Genomic DNA, 8168 nt, shown 5'->3' with positions numbered 1-8168 from the left:
AGGCACTCAACTGCTACGAGAGTCCTTGCAACTGTCAACTTAGGTACGAGACATAGCCTAGCTTGTTCCATCCTCTCCGATTTTCTTTCAGCCCGGCATGGAGGATCCAGCGTCAACAGCGCGTGACTCTGGCGCCGATTACCGCCCGTGTAGCTCAGCTGGATCGATACCCTCGCGGAAATGGGAATTGGTGAGGCCGGATTTCAGCTCTGATCGCTTGTACCGTAATTACCTGTACGTAACTGAGAGCTCGGAGAATCGGGAGGAAAAGGGGTGATGATGAGGAGGAGTTCCGTAACGTGCGCAGCATCGATGGTCTTTGAAGACAGCCCAATTTGCTAGTGCTCTAAGAAAGGGTCGTTACAAGTAAGGCGTACTAATCGAGAGTCTGCGCAGACGTCGTTAAACCTAACCTAGCTCCATGCTCATGATATGGTGTAATAGAAGGGCCGATAATACTGAGAATTAGGAGCAGAGTGGTGTTATGCACTGGTACACGAATGTTGGCTGTAATAAAAAAAAAGAAAGGTCACACTGTCTTTTGTGCATTTGCCTAAGAAGACTCAAAGTCCAAAGCCACCTTCTTTTCGTTCTTCACAGCCGATAGTATTGAGTCACCCCCACCACCTCGAAAGCTTTCTGCATCCAACGTAGGTTTGCACTGCCTCCGGGATCAGAGGCATTGGAAGCTCTTCTGCACCTCACGTGGTTTTGTAGTATCTCCGGGATCGGCCAACGTTTCACCAAGCTACTCTCATGTGATGGCGCCAATACTGAACGTCACATTGTGTGACGTGATAGTGAGTTACAAATTACACGACGTTACAAATTACAAAGACCTGTGACGTCATTATGACTCATATGGTGACGTCATCACACGATTGTGATTGTTTTATTCACTCATGTTGACGCTATAGCCGACCTTCACTTTTCGCATTTGCTGAGGCATCTAAGGCCTCAGCTTCAAAAATGTAGAAAAAACTGCGACTAAAAACTTGAGAAAGACCGCTATGCGTTACCACGAAAAGTCCGCGTGCATGTGAAAACTAGGGCTGTGACAACATTTGATTTTTCGTATGCAGAATATCAAGGAATGATTAACGATTTCTCCTCATCCTGTTTCGCGCTCACTGCATGAACGAGGTTGAGTAATACCGAGTTAGTGCTGATTAGGGCATGTGGCTCCATCTAACGCCTGAAATATTCCTCATGGTATCACGTAACTTATCCTCATCAATCTTCCTCGATGGCCTTGTATTGTTGCTCGCCCCGCCAGGGTGGTCTAGTGGTTATGACGCTCGACTGCTGACCCGAAGGGTGCGGGATCGAATCCCGTCCGCGGCTGCTGCATTTTCGATGGAGGCTAAAATGGTTGAGGCTCATGTACAGTAAAACCTCGGTGATACGATCACGGCTCGTGCGAATTTCGGGGTGATACGAATTTTTCTGGGGTCCCTGCCAAGGCCCATTAGCCTGCAATGTATTGGAGTACGGTTGTTGCGAACCGATTTGCACCCCGCGACGTTTCATACGAACGTACGCTAGCGCACATTTACGAACAGGTGCTGCCTGCGCTGTCGCGGAAGACGTGGCAGTCATGGGCGGGCGCGGGCATGCGCGCTGCGCGACCATCAACGGTGCGTAGTTACCTCCAAAATGATGCACCAGCATCTTTGTACTGTCTTAACACGTGCCTGCCACGTCCATGCAAGCCATGCCCCCGCAATCAGACCTTCTATGAAACAAGACTGAAACTTGGGCTGTGGGTCCGTCAGAAGTCCCATGAAAGGTGGACGAAGACCCCAAGAGACGAAGCGTACGGTCTTGGCGAAGGAGCTTGGCCTCCATCGATCGTGTGCTAAGCGCTTCTTAAGTCAATTTCGCCGCAGTGCTCTGGTGTCATGCAAAAAAAAAACGCCAGGCCTGCGCGGAAAGCGCAGCACAGTCACAGCGAAAGCTGGAAGAGCGGCATTTCTAGAGCCCGTTATAAACTCTCCTGTGGCTACTAATACAGGTACATTAGCAACGTACCCACTACGCCACAAAGCGTAATTTTTGGGAAGTTGGGAAGCACCCAGCACGACATTATTCGTTGTTCTGCGGAGAAGCGAGGTACCATATGTAAGCGATTATGTGCAGTTTGTTGATGCGGCGGTTGATGACGATGAATAATCATGGTTGCGCCCTTTGTAATGGGTTGGAAGCTTTAAACGACGCACTAGTTACGTAATGCATATTGTGTGACGCCCGGTCGTTATTTAACTGTCCCACCACGCTTTATAACACACTTTAACCGGAGAAACGTAGAGCGAGAGAGAGAGAGAATTGACTTTATTGAGACCCTGAGGAAATGGACCATGGGAGCCTTATGGGCTTCCTTGGCAACCAACAGAAGTGCACTTGCGAGGAACCCACTACGCTTTAAATCATTGTAATTTTTTAGAAGTAGGGCAATAGGCACTGTGCCATTTTTCGTCATTCTACAGACAGCCGTGGTACCTGCTAAACGCATGTAAGGCATTATGCGCACTTTGTTGATGCTGTGCGTGATGACGATGAAGAATTATGGCAGAGCTCTTTGTAATGGGTTGGAAGCATTCAACAACCTACTCGTTGCGCAATTCGCAATTGTTTGACGCCTGGTTACAGAATTCGCGTTGTGCGACGCTTGGTGCTTATTCTACTCTTTTACCACGCTATATTGCATATGCTAATGTGGTTCCTTCCCGACATGAAGCCTGTATAGGACCTTTTTGCAAAGCAGTTTCAAGCACCGGCATGGCTCAGAGGTTGAATACTGGGCTCCCACGTAGAGGGCCCAGGTTCGAACCTCGTTCCATCCTGGAATTTTTTTCTTATTTAGTTTTTTTTTCTTATTTCGAGCGATACTGGTTACGGACACCGGCGGCGGCGGCGGCGGCGGACAACTACGGCACCAAAAACGGCCGGTGAAATGATCTCATAACAGCTTTCGCTGTAAAAAGCGTAGTAAGATTAGGAAGGGGCTACTAGCGGTCACGGGGCGCAACACATCTGGTCCATTAGTTACACACGCGTGCATGCACCGTATATTTACGAGTACAAGTATGATCGTTGACGTGTACTGGCAATCACTGAGAGATGTTCATGACGTCGCTGCGGCCCTGAGAAACACTAAGTCAAAACGTACGCGAACTTTCGTTTGTCGCATACTAATCTTCCGCGTTTTCTGGTGATACGAATTTCGGATGATACGAATATTTTTGGTAACCCCGCGAGATTCGTATCACCGAGGTTTTACTGTACTTAGATTTAGGTGCACGTTAAAGAACCCCAGGTGGTTGAAATTTCCGGAGCCCTCCACTACGGCATCCACCATAATCATATCGTGGTTTTGGGACGTTCAACCCCAGATATTATTATTGTATTGGTGCTCGTTTTGTTTGCTGTTCAAAATTACAACATCGTCTATCCTAAATATTGTATTGTAATTGCTGGAAATTGTAGCGGGAATGACGGAAAAGACTGCGCAGAAGATGGAAATTTCACTGCGTATGACTAGATACCCAGTGGATCTGGTGCTTCGATGTAAGGCGTAGTTGCTGTATGATGAGATATTTGTTGAGTACAGCTGGTTGGTGGTGGAATACATGGTGGGATAATGGCGAATGTAGTGCGTCTATGGTGGGATATGGTGGGTTGTAGTATATGTTCGTAGCGACTGTTGTGGTCGGAAGGTGGCATAAATAGTGGACTGGCGATTAAAAGCTACGGACGCTATATGAGCAGTTGATGGGAGTTGTAACAGACCACCCGCTTCGTTCATCATGATGCCTGATTCATACAATTTGTCATCCTGAACTGAACCAGAATATCTGCTAGCCATATTTGACAGACCACCTGTTCTTTCAGCCCGTGGCCGCTTGGCGGCGTTTCGCCAGTTGAAGCAGAGACTACAAAAGGTAGAAGCGTCGGAAAATGCGACTTCCGCAGATGCGCATGTCCTGTCGAATATGGCGGAGCGGCTGCATTGGACCCAGTAGGCGAGCTCACCGTGGGTGAAGACGTCGCAGCGTTGGTGTCGTTCATGGCTCAGATCAGGAACCGACGCTTTTGCGACCGACGCAGTTCAGCCTGATTAATTCGACCCGCGACGCTGCCTAGTCGGTGTCCAGATCATCTGCATCCCATTTCTGACACCATGTAGAGAGAGAGAGACTACACTCGACGACGCATGGCATTGCTCGGCTCCATGGATGTGGACATGTTGCCACCCAGAATTCAGCGCTTCCGCTTGAAGCTGATGCGCTTCTGCTATCAAGTGCTCTACGTACCTGGGAAACAACTGGCCACGGCGGACACACTCTCGCGCGCTCCTACAAGACAAGTTCCAAGCCTGGAGTCTTCTCTAAGCCAAGTTGACAACACCGAGCTTTTCGTCCAGGAGACCATTCGCGCTCTGACAGATACCCTGTCAGCACACCTTCACGAGCTTCGTCAGGCACGCGGAATGCCACTTGCCCCTACAGTACTGCGTGAAAGGCTGGCCACAGGAAGTCTCGTGTGCCGACACATGTGAGGAAGTACTGGCAGTACCGAGGCGATCTCAGCATCGGTGAAGATCTACTTCTGAAGGGTGTTCGTGTTGTCATTCCGGCATCATACCAGCAGCGCATATTGCAGCTTCTTCACGACGGTCATCAAGGGATAGGTCGCTGCAAGTCTTTAGCTAGGGAATCTGTATGGTGGCCTGGCATCAATTCACAAATCGAGACTATGGTGATGAACTGCTCTAAATGTGCTGAAACCAGAGTTCAACGCGCCGAGCCTATGCTTGTTAGTGAGACTCCTACAGAGCCTTGGGCGGTTGTCGGTATTGACCTGTTTCATCTCAACGGCGGAGACTACGTGCTCATCGTAGACTACCGATCCCGTTTCCCAGAGGTCCTGAGCCTGCGCTCAACAAAAACGCCCGCCGTCATATCTGCCATCAAAAGCAACGTTACTAGAACAAACTCAGTTTCAAAGCTCCGTATCCCCGCCAGCGGAGGAGGGTGGTCCGAACGGCGGTCGCGAGAACTAGCGGCGCTGCAGTTCCGTCTTGCGCCACTATCGGCGCGTCGTCTGCTGCCACGGCATAACGCTGCGGTCCGCCGCGCTGTTGCTCGCGGCAACTGCGCGGCAACTTTCTTATTGTACTAGTTAGGTGGATACTTAGGTGGATATGCATAAGGTCGTCTGTATGCATTGGCCCGCGTGCGTTGTTCATTGATTGGCTAAGAATTGATGTCCGGTCTATATCGCCACGCCGACTTCTTGTTTTATTTTGAAGTATTCGGGTTTGACCAGCAAGGACGGTTATCAACTCTCGACGTTGTCCGCGATGCAGTGTTCTAGAAGCTTCGCGATTGTAGTAGATCGTTTTGTTATGATTGCGCGCCGCACGCGAATGTTCTAGCTTTGTCGAGAGATAACGCCTCCACCCGCGATATCGCTGGAAAGTTCGATAGCGCCAGTATAAAAGCCGACGCGCTTGACCGCTTGTCAGTTGATCGACGGTCGACGCTCTGTTCGCCGCTATCGGTGTATTGCTGTAGTTTGACTTTCAGTTTCCCGGCCACAAGTTCGGCCAAATAAAGAGTTTCATCTCGAACCTGCTGACTGCTGCCTTCGTCGACGTCACGACCCTGTGACAATATTGAGCTGTCTACATTGCGCTTAACTTCCAAGCATAGGAGTTTCTAAGCGAATGAGGGTTTTCAGCGTAATTTTTATAACTACCACCACAATTTGAGCCGCTGCCGTCTTATCTAGACCAAGAACAACCCAACACGTTTGTGAAAGCCTTTACAGTGTACAAAGAAGCGTGCTTACTCGAGATACAAAAACGTTCTAGAAAAACAGTACTCATGTTTCTACAATTTATTGAAAAAAACTTTCTCGAAAAACATCACCAATGCTTTGCAATGTTTACAAGACACGTTTTCGCGACGGTTAAAAGGATACTGACCCAAAATCGGAAAATTTTACGAGAACTCGGTAAATGAAATCTCAGTGTGCGATTAAATCGAATAGATGTCGTCTCTGAGCAATTTTTTCAGCGGATAGTTGTATTTTCGGTGTCCCATCTTTCTACGTCGCATCCTGTATACGGTGCCTTAAACAATTCGAACAGATCGGCCGTGATGTCAGCACCGAGCAGTTATTCGCGCGTACTCTGTCGCTAGAAGAGTCGTCAGTATTCAACTTCAGTTTTTCAACTTCACCGAGCAGATGTTCCATGCCCGCAGCACTTCTTACACTGTACGACAGCCGTTTGCGTTTCGTGCTGTAGCCGTTCACTACGCAGTTAAACTGCTCGTCAACTACAACTATCTTTTTCACAAGTAAATCTCCGTTCCCGAAGCAAAGTGTGGGATTGGGTTAGTTGGTATTCCATTATTAAACTGCTCAGCGCAAAAAATTTGACACGGTACACATAGAAAAGACGAGGACCAGCGCTGGTCCTCGTCTTTTCTATGTGTACCGTGTCAAATTTTTGCGCTCAGCGGCCCGTTCCCGAGCCGGCGAGTGTAACATATTCCGCACATCTTGTTCGATACCTCGTCGTAAAATCTCTCGAAAATCCACTGCTTTGAAGGCATAGCGACAGCTGACAACTGATCGAATGTCAGTGTGATGCAACTCTCAGTCTCGGTAGCGTATATAGGTAATCGCCTGCCTTTCGTTTTGCTATTTCTGGCGGCTCCTCCAAACTGGGCACTGGGCTTTCGCGGGACGCCGTGCGTTTTGGGGGGATTTGCGCCTAAACCCCGAACATTTTGGCTTTGAAATGTGCGGTGGAAGTGCTGGGAACAAGCGCGGCACGGCACCGGGCGCGAGTTCCCACTTTCCACGTGGGATCAAAACTTCTTGTCCCGCAACGACACGACGATAGTGCTTTACAATGTCGTCACTCTCAAAATGAACGTCACAGACCTTGCATTTCGCAGTAAGCTTTCTATCTTTGCGATGCGAAGCTTGAATGGCGTAGGATCTTTTGGAGGTCCGAAGAAGTGTCATGAAGCGGAGTCGTCGTTGCGGTAGCCGCTCTTGCAACCCGGCGCAAAGCAAGTCGGCATACCGCACTGTGAATCTGTTCGCCCTCGTTACGCTTCGTACATCATCCACGTGTCTTCGTACAAGACGCTAAGCCTGGTCAAGAACAGTCGCAAAAATGGCAAGCTAACAAAGCGCAGACGACGCAGTAACCCACGTGCGCTCGTACATCGGCGGCGCAGATCACAACAAGCGCCAGCCGCGGGAGCTAGACGTGACTGCAGCGCCACTAGTTCTCACGACCGCCACGCGGACCGCCTCTCCGGCGGAGCTTTTAAACTGAGTTTGTTCTAGTAACGTTGATCAAAAGCGTGTTCGCACGTTAGGGCATTCCAAGGGAGGTTCGCAGTGATAACGGGCCACAATTTGCAGCGAAGGAATTTGCAGAATTTTCTAGGACCTACGGCTTCCGTCACGTTACAAGCAGTCCCGGCTTCCCGCAATCCAATCCGACGGCAGCCAGTCGAATCCCCTGCGGAGCCTCCCCAGCTCCGGTTTATTCCTATTCGCCAAGACCCACCAGCGCCAGCGCCATCTCCAAGACTTAACAGACACTACATCCCCCCTTCTCCAGGCAACTAGCGCACACACAGGGATGCACACTGGAGCTGATCACAGGATGAGTCTTCTTGGCGGTTTTATGATGCGACCAAACCTTGACCTCCTTACAGGGCGATCAGAGGAAGGCGGTCCCGTCTTTGATGTAGTCCCATCGGACACAGGCGGACTCGCCGTTGGCGTCAAGGATACAGACGACTTGTTTGGATGTGCACCTTGTCCCGCATTCTGTGGCGTGAACTCTGGAACCAGCGGAAGTGGCTGGCTGTCAGTGTCTGCTTGTTCTGACGGCTCCACTGCAAGCGGTGCATTTCCATTTCTTGGAACAAGATGTCTTCGGTTGCGTTGAATGACGCCTTTCGCAGTTTCAACCACGTATGAGCGCGGACGTTGAGCGGGTGACAAGACGACGGCAGGGCACTTCATATCATTCACCCAAACTTCCTCTCCTGGCTCTAGTTGGCGAAGAGGAGAAGCTGCATGTCTCCTGTCAAAGTCTTCCGCTTGTTTTCTGCGGGCGGCTTCATCGTGCT

The sequence above is a fragment of the Rhipicephalus sanguineus genome, chromosome 8, assembly GCF_013339695.2.
Source record: "Rhipicephalus sanguineus isolate Rsan-2018 chromosome 8, BIME_Rsan_1.4, whole genome shotgun sequence".
NCBI lineage: Eukaryota > Metazoa > Arthropoda > Arachnida > Ixodida > Ixodidae > Rhipicephalus > Rhipicephalus sanguineus.
The sequence above is the reverse complement of the archived record's forward strand: the minus strand, read 5'-3'. Positions refer to the sequence as shown.